Below are 14,543 nucleotides of genomic sequence, written 5' to 3'. Positions count from 1 at the left end.
TTTTCACTAAGATATTCTCTATTGGAAAACTCACTCATCCTAATGTCTTTGAATGCAATTTGCTTACTGGTATGTCCCAAACTTACATTTTTAGATTTGTCAGTCTTTTAACCCTTGATTCTATTTTCCGTCTCTAACTAAATGAATACTGACATTTCCACTTTCACGTGTTATCTTCATCTCAAACTTTATCCCAAACTGAAATTATTTCACCCCATGCCATAATCCTTTTCCAACTTCTGCATTTCTGTTGATAACATTACTGTTCTTTTAGTCACTCAGGACTGAAACCTCATAAATTAACTCAATTCTCTTTTCTCTTTCTTGCCTGTCTATTCTTCCTTTGATAAGACTCTCACCATCATTTTTCTTCTCTATTACTATTCTACCCCACATCACCATCAGCTCTTACCTGGATTTTTTCAATTGCATCCTGTCTAGATTGCTTGATCTCATGGTTTCTCACTTTGAAACTATCCTACATGCTGATATTACCACTAGTATCAAATATAAATTCCTCCCTTGGGCCTTTAAAGCCCTTCATTACTTGTTCCCTTCCTACTTTTCCAGTCTTCTTAAAATTTACTCCCATTTACACCTACTCTTCAATCCATGGATGCTGGCCTCCTTGCTGTTTCTCACATAAGACACTCTGTCTTCCAGTTCTTTATTTTCATTGAATGTCTTCCATGCCTGGAATTCTCTCTCTCCTCCTGGCTCCCCTGGCTGAAGCTTCAAGTCTCAAATAAAACTCCACTTTCTACAAGAAGGCTTTCTTGATTGCCCTTAATGCTAGTGTCTTCCCTCAGAGATTGTCTCCAATTTCTCTTGTATATATCTTGTTTGTACAAAGTTGTTTGCATATTATTTACTGAATAGACTGTGATCCCTTTGAGAGCAGGGACTATTATTTTTCCTTTCTTCGTGTCCTGAGTGATCTGTACAGTGCCTGGCACAGTAGGCTTATTGTTTTGTTGACATCAATTAACTTTTCTCAGATGGGAGCTTTTTAATCATGTCATTTCTACCCCCTTCTCCCCCAACCTGAATGGGTTCTGTTTCCCACGAAATCAAGTTTAAATTTTTGTCCCTATTTATGTTTTATTCATTTTGAATTTAAATACAAAAAGACAAAAAAAGTCCATTTATACACAATACAAAAAGAGGATTCAATATGAAACCATGAATCTCTATTTCACACTGTTTACTTTTTTTTGGAAAAACTATGTAATAAATACTTCACATTATTTTCAAAACTACCCTGTTTTTCTGTGCTTCCTGCTGAGTTTTCTTTTGTTCTCTCTTGTGCAGCTTTTTCTCTCTCATTCCCCACCCTACACTAGAGAAGGCCACCATATCTCTCTCTCTCTCTCTCTCTCTCTCTCTCTCTCTCTCTCTCTCTCTCTCTCACATACACATATATACACAAATATACACATGTAAAATCATATTATACATGCTTCTATTTATCAGTTTTTTCTTTGGAGGTGGATAGAGTATCTTTCTTCATAAGGCCTTTGTAGCTGATTCAAGTATTTATAATACTCAAATAACTTAGTTGTTTCATAATTGTTCTTTGAACAATATTGCTATTACTTCACACAATGTTTTCTTGGCTTCTCCCTGACTTTAAAGAGGAGCCAAGGTCTAGTTCAATCTTACCTCTCTCATGAAACCTTTCTTGACTATTCTAATCCCCTAACTCTTCTCTAAACTCCCATAGCACTTGTATTAGGCACCATATGAGGTAGCATTTGATCATACATTGCTTTGTGGTATTCACTAATCATTTCATGACTTTGTTTAGTCTTTTTAAGGAAACTCTACAGTCCTTTAGGGGAAGAACTTTGTTGGGCTTTTGAGTCTCTCACACCATGCTTAGCAGAGTCCTGAGCACATAGAAGGTGTTTAACAAATACCTTAGTTAGGTTAGCTGCCTGTAGGGAATAAGTACAAGTAGGCTTTATAAAAAGTGAAATGATTTTCTACTATGTTCCCAACTCTCATTTCACTCTTCCCAAATTTCAGTCACACTGAATACGAGCACAAGAATTTCTGGAGCTTTAGACCCTCTGTTCATTTTTAAAAATTAGATTGATTTTTTCTAATTAATCAAAACCTCTCTTCTCTCCTCCCCCCATCAAAAAAAGAAAGAAAAAAGCCCTTGTAACAAATATGTGTAGCAAAGCAAAACAAATTTCTGCATTAACCATGTCTAGAAAATACATGCATTTCAATCTGGACTTGATATACTGCCTCTCTGTCAGGAAGTGGGTAGTATGTTTCATCACAAGTCCTCTGAAATTGTAGTTAGAGACTTCTGTTCTTCAGCATATAGACAGACTGGTCAATATCTCTACTTTGTTGTTGTGAGTCATGTTCTACTCTTTGGGACTCCACTTCGGGTTTTCTTGGCAAAGATACTGGACTGTTTTGCTATTTCCCTTTCTAGTTCATATTCCAAATGAGGAAACTGAGGCAAATAGGGTTAAATGACTTGCTTAGGGTCGCTCAGCTAGAGAGTTTCTGAGGCCAGATTTGAACTTAGGAAGATGAGTCTTCCTGACTCCAGTCCCAGGGCTCTATCCACTGTGCTGCCTAGCTGCTCACAATAGCTCTACACTATCTGTTAACTGCTGGAAGCTGTGATTGCTACGGCCAGTGATTTTTGAAAGATTAGGAAGAATAGGAGAGTTAATGCAAGATTGGAGAAGGGTAAAACTAATAATTTTCAAAAGAAAGGAAAAGATTGGAAGCTGCAGACTATCAGACAGTGAGTTTGACTTTGATTCCTGATAAGCTTATAGAATGCTTTACTAAAAAGAAGATGAGTGAACAGGTAAGTAGTATAACTATTATTATCCCTATTTTATAGATGAGGAAACTGAAATTCAGAAATCCTAAGGGACTTGCCCGTGGTTCCACAACTAGTTAGTTGTCATAACTCCGAACCCCACACTCTGAGACTTCCTTTGTATTCCTGCCACAGTACTTTGTATGTAGTAGGTGCTTGATAAATGTTTATTGAGAGTTTTTTTGATGTCTTTTGTTTTTATACCACAGACATTTCCTGATGTCTTCCTTCCCTACTACCCTATTCCTTCCTTATAATAAAGAGAAAGGATTAAGCATAGTCCCAGCAAGCACCTGTGGATATGGGGGAAGGTTAGCCAGAGAAGTCTTCTAAGGGACATAATAACTTTCTTCAAATATCTGAAAGACTGTTACCTGGACAAGTCATTAAACTTGTTCAACTTGATCCCAGAGGGTAGAACTAGCACTGGTGGATGGAAGTTGTAAATTTAGGCTTGTTGTCAGGAAAGGCTTCTTAACTGTAGGCATTTAAAAGTACTTATTGGCTTGACTTAAATCCCAAGAGGAAGGGTTACCCCAGAAGATGGTGGGCTTTGCATTGTTGAGGTTGGACAGCGTCTTGTCAGGTATGTTGCAGATGGGCTAATTGTTCCTAAATGGACTGGACCACATAACCAGGGTCTTTTCTACCTCCAATCATGTGATTCCTGGGCAAACAGTCTTCATGCCATGCCAGTGATTGTTAGGAGGAAGTCATATTTTACATGTTTTGATCTGCTCTGACAGGAACCAAATTTTTAGCTACCTCAAATGACAAGCCCCCAAGAGCACATGGTCATAGATTAGTGCCAAGGGATGAGAAAGCTACAGTGCTTAGTCAGGCTGACAAGGGTGAGGAAGCCCAGATTACTTAAAGCTCAGGGGATCAAATGACTATGGACATTTCCAGTTCTGTCACCGACCACAAGTGCCATTGCTGCAGAAACTCTGCCCTACTGTGCTCTGCTTTGATTTTCTTGTCAGTTAATTGAGAATGGTAATTGCTTCTAATCTAAGTCTGAGGTATTCTGAGGCTAAACCGGGCTCTGTTAAATATTGAAGATGAGTTAGATGGAAAAGTTGAGCAGCATGAATCTCAGCAAAGAATGGAAACCGGAAAACTCCTCCTCACTAAATATTAATACCTGCTGAGAACTACATCTGGGTGATGAAAATTATAAATGATAAGGAAGTGGAAGTTTTCTCTCTGTTAGGTAAGGATAATTATAGTATTATGAATATGAAGCTTCAGTTTTTTTCCCCCTCTTTTCCTTTTCGGGCTCCTAATCCAGTTACAGTACCATGCTATTTGTCAACTTAAAGGATTATGTGCTTTATTAGTTACGTAAAGTCAATGAATAGCATTTTATGTCTCTTTTTTTTCATCCTGGAGTCATCAAGCAGGAGTATCTTTAAGAAAATGAGACATATAATCATAGGTTGCCCCCTGGTGGACTCTAGTGGCTTCACAGTAGGTCCTGAAGACCTCAAGTTTCATTTGAAACACAACCGTGTATATCTCAGGCTCCCTTTCCCCAAATATGCACAATCTCCTTCCCCTCCCCTCTTTCCCTCCTCTAGCCTAAATTAGTATACGGGTAATGCAATATGACAAACTATCAAGTTGACATTTAAATTCCGATCTTCCAATACAAATCAAGAATGAAAGGAAAAGGAATCAAAGTATTAGGCTACGTAGTAAAAACAAAAAAGAAACAGAGGGGACATTTGCACAGATGTTTACCTCAAGAAGAAAGGGTCAGAGAATGTTGAGGGGTCTCAGTTTCTTGTGCCTATCCTAGATACCATTGTGCTTGTTGCTGTTGCAATGCTTATTATCTAAAGAGGTTTAAGTGATATTGAAGGCATATGCAGAAGACTTGGGGCTATATTCTGGTTCTTTTCATCCTAGAGTTATAATATTGTTGTCTTAAGAGTAAGAAGGAGGTTCACAGGTCATTTATGGATGAAGAAACTGAAGGCCAGAGATATTTCGTGACATTGACAAGGTCATACTGCCAGTAAGTGGCAGAGAGAGGATTTAAATCCCTGTGCTCTTACTCCAAAGCCCTTCTACTACACTGTGATGCCACTTGCCAACCCAAGTGAATAGAAACTTACACAGAATTAACTAATAGGTGAGTGCTTCCTAACACATTTTCTAAAGTTCAACTTGTAAAACAAATGAGTCAAAAATAACTGTAAGATGGGGAAACATCTTAGGAACAAACATAGCCCCTTCCTGCTTACAATATGACTCATTGTCGTTCTTTCGATTTTCAGAAGTTTAAAGCTTGTAACTCTGAATTTACATGGAAATAAAAATTCATTCTAGCATTTTACTCTTTGTATTTTTCCTCTTTGGAAAAAATAGAAATGTATAGAGATTCAACACAAATAAATTACATGAAGGTGAGTTGGCTTCCCTGCCTTCTTTTAAGTCCTTACTAAAATCCCATCTTTTATAGGAAGCCTTTCTTGTTTTTCCTTAGTTCTAGTGTTTTTCCTCTGTTTATCATTTCCTGTTTTTCTTGTATATGGCTTGTTTGTACGTGGTGGTTTGTATGTTGTCTCCTTCATTAGAACTGGAGCTCCTGGAGAGCAGGATTGGCTTTTGTGTTTCTTTGTATCCCCAGTCTTTAGCACGGTGCCTGGCACGTAGTGGGTGGTTAAAGTTTTTTGACTAAGTTAGTTATTAGTTCATTGGATCACTTTTTTCATTTCCATTGAATAGTCATAGAATCTCAGATTTGGGAGGGACCTCAGAGGTTATCTAGTTCAAGATCTGAACGAGATTTATTCTAGATTGATTCATTTATTTTTACAGATGTGTAGTCATTGAGGACTTACTTGGAAACTTGTGGGCTCAAATGAACTTTACAGTAAATGCAAACTTTATAGCATCATATTAATGCCAGTTATTATTTTTAGCCTCCAGTCACCAGGCCTCCAGTCTGGTGATGACTTCATTCCCTGAGTCTTCTATTGTACTCCCTCTGAGCGTAAGTAGTATTGTTAGGGTGATACAAGGGTGTGTGCTGGTAGATATTTAGCAACCTGATTCTTCAGAGACACACAAAAAAATATACTCACACACATTCTAAAGTTTAGTCTGTATGATTTACACTTTTCTAAGAGCAGGTTATCAATAAAACAATAAATTAAACCCTGGCTTATAGGTAATTTTTGAGGTATAAATGCTCACATTGAAAATTTAATAGTAATAAAAAAGAAAGCTGAACAATCATCCTCACAAACTGGGCAGAGCTGACTCTAGAACCCTCCTGCCTGTGGCGAGGGGGAACCCATTCCACTCTACAACTTCTGCCTATTGCTCCTAGTTCTGCCCTTTGAAGATAAGCAGGTTAGTCTAACCCCTCTTCCTATGAAAACCCATTTCAAGTACATGGGAAACTGTGATTTGGTGTGGTAGACAGAGTGCCAAATCAAGAAGACTCAATTCATATCTCAGACACTTATATGACCAGGAATAAGTTGCTTAATCTGCTTCAGTCTCAGTTTCCTGATCTGTAAAGTGGGTATGATAGTAACGAGGAATGAGGAAGTACTGTGTAAACTTTAAAAGCACTATATAAGTGTCAGCTATTGCTTGAAAATAACCAATCTTATATAGGTAGTATAGACGTTCCTGTGTGTGAATTATTTCATACTTACTGCCTCAAGTCTGAGAAAACTTCAAACCCTCTTAAGTGAGATCTATAATCACTGGCACAAATTTAGCCCAATTATCCAACAAATTGTAACATACAGTTGAATGGAAAATCCATTGAGTTATTCCATCAGCACATATATTTTGGACAGGAAGGGAATAAGCATTCATATAGTACCTACTATGTTCCAGGCACTGGAACGAAGCATTTTACAAATATTATTTCATTTAATCTTCCTGTGAGGTAGGCACTGTTATTAACAGAATCTTGTGCAACCCTTGGTGTACAAGAGTTACGAAGGATGAGAATGTATGGGATAAGTTGCACTCTGCACGAATGTGCCGTAAAATCATGAATCATGAACTTTCATTTATTCATTTATGTGATAAGCATTTATTAGGCACCTGTTATGGAAACAAACACAAAAACAAAATGGTTCTTGCTCTCAAGGAGCTTGTAGATAAAATGTAAACACAGATAAATGAATGCAAAATTAATGCAAATAAATTGGGGAGAACACTAATAACTGGGGTGGATTAGGAAAAGTCTTTAAGGAAATGGTAGCTGAACTAGGCTTTTGCAGGGAGACAGAGATTCCAAAGTGGGGAAGGAGGGAGGAAGAGGAGTATTCCAAGCGTGGCAGACAATAGAATACTGTGTAAGAGGAAGTACAAGTAGCCCAATTTGGCTGGAATATATAGTTGTATAAGGGTGACCTGCATAATAAAATACATACAATTATACAAATACCAGCTACTACCTCCTGCCTTCTCATCAGCTACCCCACGAGTTCCTTAACAAGTATAATTAATTCATTATGTGAATGAGGAACCTGAGGGTTCAAATGGGGAAGTGACTTACCCAAAGTCACCTAGCTGGTGTGATGAATCCAGATCTGGAGCTCAGGTCCTTCAACTTCAAGACTAGGGGCTGTTTCCATTCTGTCAGGCTTACTCACCTTATAGGATAATATGATATAGAATCCAGACAATTTAAAGGTTCATTAGCCTTCAGAAACTCTCCTCAGCCCTAGTCAGACCTAACACATCTGGTGTGGGATGTTCACCTCTGGGTGTCACATTTTAGGGAACACTTGAATATGCAGAAGGTCGCAGAGAAGAGGGCAGCAACATGGGGAGGAGCTTCAAAACTGCCATACAGAGAGAGGTTGAAGTAATTAGGGATGTTTAACACAAAGAAAAAGAGACGTGTTAGGGATGAGTAACGCATAGTGCTGTGTTGGGGATGAGAGGAAGGTCTAAAAAGAGAGATGGCCCTTTCTGGGCTGGATGAAATAATGACCATGGAGGGCAGAGAGAAAGCAGACCCATCTGCCATTTATTTTGATCCTTGATCCTAAGAACAGAGCAAAAACATAAGGCTAGAATGGCTTCAAAACCACAAGCAGGAAATTCACAGGTGAGCACAATGCTGCTCTTCATGGCGTTCATGAAGGAACTGGCTGGATGATTGAAAAGCTGTTGACACCTTTCTGATTAATTTAATTCATCCCCCTGAGCCACATATATGGGCCATAACCTCTCAGGGTTGTTGTGAGGGTCACATGAGGTAATGTTTGTGAAATGCTGTATAATTGTTAGCTATTGTTATTACCTTGGGTGAGGGTGCATAAAAGCCATCAAAGTATTTTAAAGCCTGTCATGAGGAAAAGGGACTAGGCTTGGCAATAAGTGGCCATCACTGATGGTCTTCAAGGGGCAGCTGAATGACTCCTTGTGGGGAAGGTTGTAGAGGGGCTGTCTATTAAGCTGTAGCTTGGACTCCTGGAACTAGGAAACCCCTCCCAGCTCAGAGCTGTTGTGACATGACCCATCAGCAGCTTAGAGGAGATAATATAATTCATCGGTGAGAATGCTGATTAAAAGACATGGGTTCAAATCCCAGCTATGCCACATACTACTTGTGTGATCTAGGGCAAGTCACTTAACTTTTGGGCCTCAGTTTCCTCATTTGTAAAATGAGAGGGTTAAGATTTGATGACCTCTTAGGTCTCCTGGTTTTAATATTTTTGATATATGTAGAGTCCAGTGCATGGAAATTCTACTGGAAATATATCAAATACATTTGATTTCTATTCCAGGACTTGGATAGGGTGTTGTATACTTGGAAATCTTCCATTTTATACTCCTGGACAATTAAAGGAATGAACTGTCCTTGTGGTTAGATGTTAATATGCTTTGTATTATCAGCTACATTAAATGTTTCTGATCCCCTGAGAAATAGGTTTGTATGGGACATGAAACTTAGTGCCAAGTCATGTATGCAATTGGACGCTCTAGGAAATTCAGACAGTCAGTACACGTGATGGAAATACAGGGCTAATATGTGGTTTGATATTTAGTTTGTTGCTAAATATTTATTAAGGGGGAGATTTGAAAAGAGATTACCTAACAGTCAGATCCTTGATTGCGGTCATATATTCTTCACTATCCAGTTCATGGATGGATTAATAAAATGTTATTACTGCTTCTATCCTGCAGCAAGGGTCAGTTGAAGTGGTGGTGGGTTTGTGATTGGTGTGAAAATCCTAGAGTTAACTGTTATGACAACAGTCTTCAGAATAAATTTTGCAATGCCAAATTTATGTAGTGCTTCAAGGCTTACAATGTCTTTTCCATATAATAACTATAAAATAAATGTCACAATTTTTATCTTCATTTTATAGAAGAGGCAAGTGAGGCTCAGAAAATATAAGGGACTTAACTTGAATCACACATCTAGCAAGTGGATGTGAACCAAGTTTTCCTGACTCCAAATGTTCTTTCTAATACATTATGCCCCCAGTTTCTATCTTTTGCTGTACAACTCTTTCAAAATAATGTTTTAACATGTTATATGTGCCTTTTATTTTTATATGCCACAGTCTTTTCCTCATCCCCTTCCAAATTTCTGTAATTGAATCCTTCCTAGTAAGAAAGAGAAACAAATAAACCCAATTGGCACAGTGACTACTTCTGGCAGTATATATCACATTCTGCAGCTGGGTTCAGTGCTCTAAATAACTCTAAGACTATGAGTTGAAGGGACAGGCCCAACCTGCCTTGGTAGAGAGCATTTCTTCTTAGGTGTTCCTCATACCAATGTTATCACTGATCCAGTTTTCTTATTCTAGTTACATTGATTTTGTTATCACAATATCATTTTAATTTATTATAGTTGGAATATTATGATAGTTTATTTCTATTCTTTGGCTAGTAATTCTACTCTTTATAGCAGCACGGGTCTATCGTCCTATTGTCCCTCTACTTTAAAAAGAAATGTGATGTTTTATATTTAGATTTTGTCTCCATTTGGAGCCCTTGTGGTGTAGAATGTGGTAGGCTGGAAATTCTGATCCAAATCTCTTTCCTGACAAACTCTTTTCTGGTTTATCCAACATTTCTTGTTGAATTGCCCAATAGTTTGTGTGTATGTCTTTATTGAACACTGAATTGTCATGATGGATTGCTTCAGTGTTTCTTTCTAATTTTTTTCTTTCAAATTTGTACCAAATAGTGTAATTACTCATATATAATATCATCTGAAATTAGGTAATACTGGGTGTCCTTCTTTCCTCATTTGGCATTTGTGTGGGCAATCATCCATTTTCTTTAAGTTCTCAGTTTTATAAGCATGTAATTGTACCATAGTTTTAAATAATTCTTTCTTTTCCCTCTGTTATGAATTAGCTTCTTTTATTTTTGTTTGATTGACTTTATTCTCTTTTCCTGAGCAAGTTAACTAATGACATTGATTTTATAGCAGTTTTTAATTTTATTGGTCATTTCAATACCTTTATGTTCACAGTTTTATCTATTGTTCTATTTCTCAAGATTTCTTCTTTTGAGCTTGTTTTGGATTTATCAATTTATTTTATATTTAAAATTGGATTCCCACTTTACAAACTGTTTAGATCACTGTGTTTTCAGAGATAGGAATTTTCTTCTAATGGCTGCTTTAGTTGCATCTCTAAAACTTTAGCTGCTCATTCACTGTTATCATTCTCTTTTTTATAGTTATTGATTATTCTTATGATTTGTTCTTTGACCCATTTATTGTTCTGAATTTCGTTATACTTTATGTCTGCATATTTTGCTTGCTGCCTCTTTAAATTACTACTTTAGTGTGTTTTAATCTATAAAGAATATGGTTAATATCTCTGACTTTTTACATTTATTTATGATTTTTTGTGCCCTACCACCAGTTTTTGATCAGTTTTTGTAAAGGTACTACTGATAATGAGAAATATGCAAACTTTTAAATATTCCCATTCAGAATATGCCATAAGTTTTTCAAATATAATTCTTCCAGTGGTATGGGCAACTTTATTATTATTATAGGTAGGATATATATATATATATATATATATATATATATATATATATATATATATATATATATATATATATGGTATTTTAAGATTTGTGAAGTGCTTTATACTCATTTGATCTTCATAACGATTCTAAAGGGCAGGTGGTATTATTATCCATGTTTTATAGATGAGGAAACTGAGACAGAGACTAAATGATTTACTCAGGGTCAGATTTGAATTCAGACCTTCTCGACTCCAGATCCAGCACTCTGTCCACTGCACTATGTACTTTGCTTTGATCAGTGTAGAATTTCTCCTTTAAATGATAATTTTGACATCTTGGAAACATGAAAGAAATGAGTTCATTGAGTTATATTTACTAATCTTGCACATTTTTCATTTAAAATTGTTGTTATTGTGTTTGTCCTTCATTCTCGAAGAGGACCATGATATCAAGATGATGACATGACTTGCAGTTGAGTTTGATTTGAATGAGGGAAGCCTGTGCAATGTCACCAACCTCACTTTCTTCTCCTGAGCCATCTGGGTCTAATGACCTGATATTCATCAGGACAACTGGAGATTGCTCAGGATGCAGTGTGAGACCCTGGCCCTTTTATGCTAAGATTTTTTCACATTCTCACTTTGAGTGAGATACACCCATTCATTGAAGAGATTTCTTTAAGTTACTCAAGGGATGGCCCCTTTAATAAAAAAAGTCAAGCTAGGAGGGAAGACCCTCAGAGTTCCTGGATAAAAGAGAAACAATTACTATTTAGTTACTACATTCACTCTGTGCTAGGTGGGTGAGGACTTGTTGTCCAGTCCATGAGCTCCAGAGTGAATTGGGTTTAAGGCTTGATCTTTGAGCAAGAAATATAGCCAGTAAACTCAAAGGAAAAACAGGCAACCTGTGGCCATGAAGTTTACCTTCCCCAGGGCAGAATACCAAAGGAGAGGAGAGGCGAAGATAGAATAGGAGAGGAGAAGAGAGGATAAAAAAGGAGAGGAGAGGAGAGGAGGGGAGGGGAGGGGAGGGGAGGGGAGGGGAGGGGAGGGGAGGGGAGCTGCTACTTATTCACAGGTTATGTTCGTCCTTTGTTCTTGAAGAGGATCATAACATCAAGACCTGACTTGCAGCTGACTTTGGTTTGAGTAAGGGAGGGCTGTGCAAGGTCACAAACGTCACTTTCTTCTCCTCTCATTTGAAGTATTTGAATGTCTATTAGCCTGTTCAAGTCTACTTTCATTTGAAATTCAATTCATGTGCCTTCCTTTTCTTGAAAGTCCATTTTTTCATTGATTATTTTGCTCAGTTCTATAGGATATGTTATCATACAATATGTACTATTCTCTTTTGCTTTCCAACAATTTTATTCCTTCTTTGATCTCTTGTAGGTTGAGTAGTCTGAGGCTATTCAGATAGATTTTCCTTAATGGCCAAAACCCAATGTATATATATATTTACATTAAAATCCTGGACTTTAATCACTTCATTTCTTGGTGACTAAAGTTTGAAATTTCTAATTTCTCTGTACTGGAAATCTAGAGAGTACTTTGTACTTAGCTTTTAATACTTTTTTTTAGTGATTTCTGTGTCTTACTTTCTGCAATAGAGTATTCAGGCTTTTCACAATCATAATCAATAAACTATTTATTAAGTACCTATTATGTGCCAGACACTATGCTAAATATGAAAAAGATATATAGTCTTAGGGACCTTATTATCTAAGGAGAGAGAGACAACATATAAACAAATAGTGGGAGGTAAGAGGGAAGGGAGAAAGGTACCTGATGGGACAGAGTGAAGTGAAAAAAAAATCCAAAACGAGCACAGCTGAAGAAGCCAAAGAATTTAAATTAATGTAGTTGGAGAAGTCAAAGAAGTCCAAACATGAGTGCAACTGAGTGGAAAGTGGGGAGATGTCTGAGGCTTTTCATAATTATTTTTTTCCAGGTCTGTAATGATCATATTATCTCAGTAAATCTTGTCCTCGATGCCAGTAGCTTTTCCTTTTATGGAACTAATGTGACCTTCAGTGCTCCTGTCCTTTGATTCTTTCCAGCCAATTTTTCCTCCATAAATCTGCCAAATCTGCCATTCTCATTTTCAGAGACACTAATGTTTTTAGAAAATTTCTCCATTATGTGGTCTAAATTACCTACCCCTTTATTGGTCTTTTTGATTTCTTCTTTGAGAGCTCTGATTTCCACCCTAATTTCCACCTTAATTTTCTCCTATTGCATCTTTTACTATTTCCATTTATCTTTGAAAAATTATAGGGTTTCTTGGTATTGTATGACATTTTGTTTCTGGTAGTTCTGTAGAATTTATTGTTTTCCTTTTTTTTAAATTTAGAATTTTCAGACGACTTTATATCACTGCTTTACAGTGTCTCAAAAATCTTAGTGTAGCTTTAAGTTTAATGGCCATTATTGAAACACATACATACACATATATGCACATATGTAAATATTTTTCATTTGTCTTCTTCTTTAGCTTATTTATTCATTGTTATTTATTTCTTGGTAAGTCTCACTTTTTCACTCCTATTTGGGAGCTAAGTTTATCCCCAACCTTTTAGTCAGTCTTGCATGTCTTCTGCCCCTCTGTTTCTCATTTAGTATTACATGTCTCGATATTGTTTGACTTTCTACTCTATCTTTGTCATGGCATTTTCTTCTCTCCAGATGACTAGGGGATGGTGGGGTGGGGTGGGTGGGCAGGTGGCAGACTGAGCAACTTCAAAGGCTTCCTCTCATTGAAGGTCGAAAGTGTACGACTGGGTACTTACCTCATGGAAATTCCTCAGGGAGAGGACTGCAGCTGGGTCACTCTTGGCACAGGAGATTGGCTCTGTGCTACTGGGTCTCTCCTTTCATGCTGTAATGAACACCCAGGTAGGCTTCTACAATTCATTGTTTTTTCCTTTTTAAGTAGTGTGTTAGAGGATTACTATGTGTTAGGCTGGGTCGCTATTGAAAGAGGAGGGACAGAGGTAATAGATTGAGAGCTTAAAACAGAGGTCACTCAGGGAGAACTGGGTGAGGAGCTGTTTCAGCCTTCTCCAGTTGTTTCAGAAGATTTTACATTGGGTTGTGATATATCCCATCTGATCTTTCTGACAAAGTTTGAATTACTATGTATTTGAAGGATTTCTTATGGTTTTGAGGTGGTAGGCTTTTAGAATCAGGCTCAGGAAGGCTTATTCTGCCATCTTTGCAGTTTCCTATACTGACCTTTCAAATAATGTCACTGTGTATATAATCATCCTTTCTATGTATAGAATTAAAACATAGTTATTGAAACTTAAGGAAGACATTTATTTCCTGTCATACATTTGAGTGTTTACTAAAGTCATCAAATAAAGGAAATCATCTACAGGAATCAAATTGTAGTACAAATGTAGTACAATGCTCTTCTTTCTAGATGATGCAGCCTCCCTTATCTCTGTTTAAACAAAGAAATCAAATAATTTCTCTAAAGAGGTAATATGAGTCATTAGCAGAGACATTCAATCTATGATTCTATTAACGACTCATATTGCCTTTTTAGGGAAATTATTTCATTTCTTTGTTACTGACCAACTCATGTAGAATTCAGGGATACTTTAAAAAACATTTAAAGAGGGATAAAGCAGGCAGCATCATATAGATGCTGTCAGAACACCTGGGCTCTAAAATGAGATTCTTGATTAAAATTTTTT

This window comes from Notamacropus eugenii, chromosome 4, assembly GCF_028372415.1.
Source record: "Notamacropus eugenii isolate mMacEug1 chromosome 4, mMacEug1.pri_v2, whole genome shotgun sequence".
NCBI lineage: Eukaryota > Metazoa > Chordata > Mammalia > Diprotodontia > Macropodidae > Notamacropus > Notamacropus eugenii.
The sequence above is the reverse complement of the archived record's forward strand: the minus strand, read 5'-3'. Positions refer to the sequence as shown.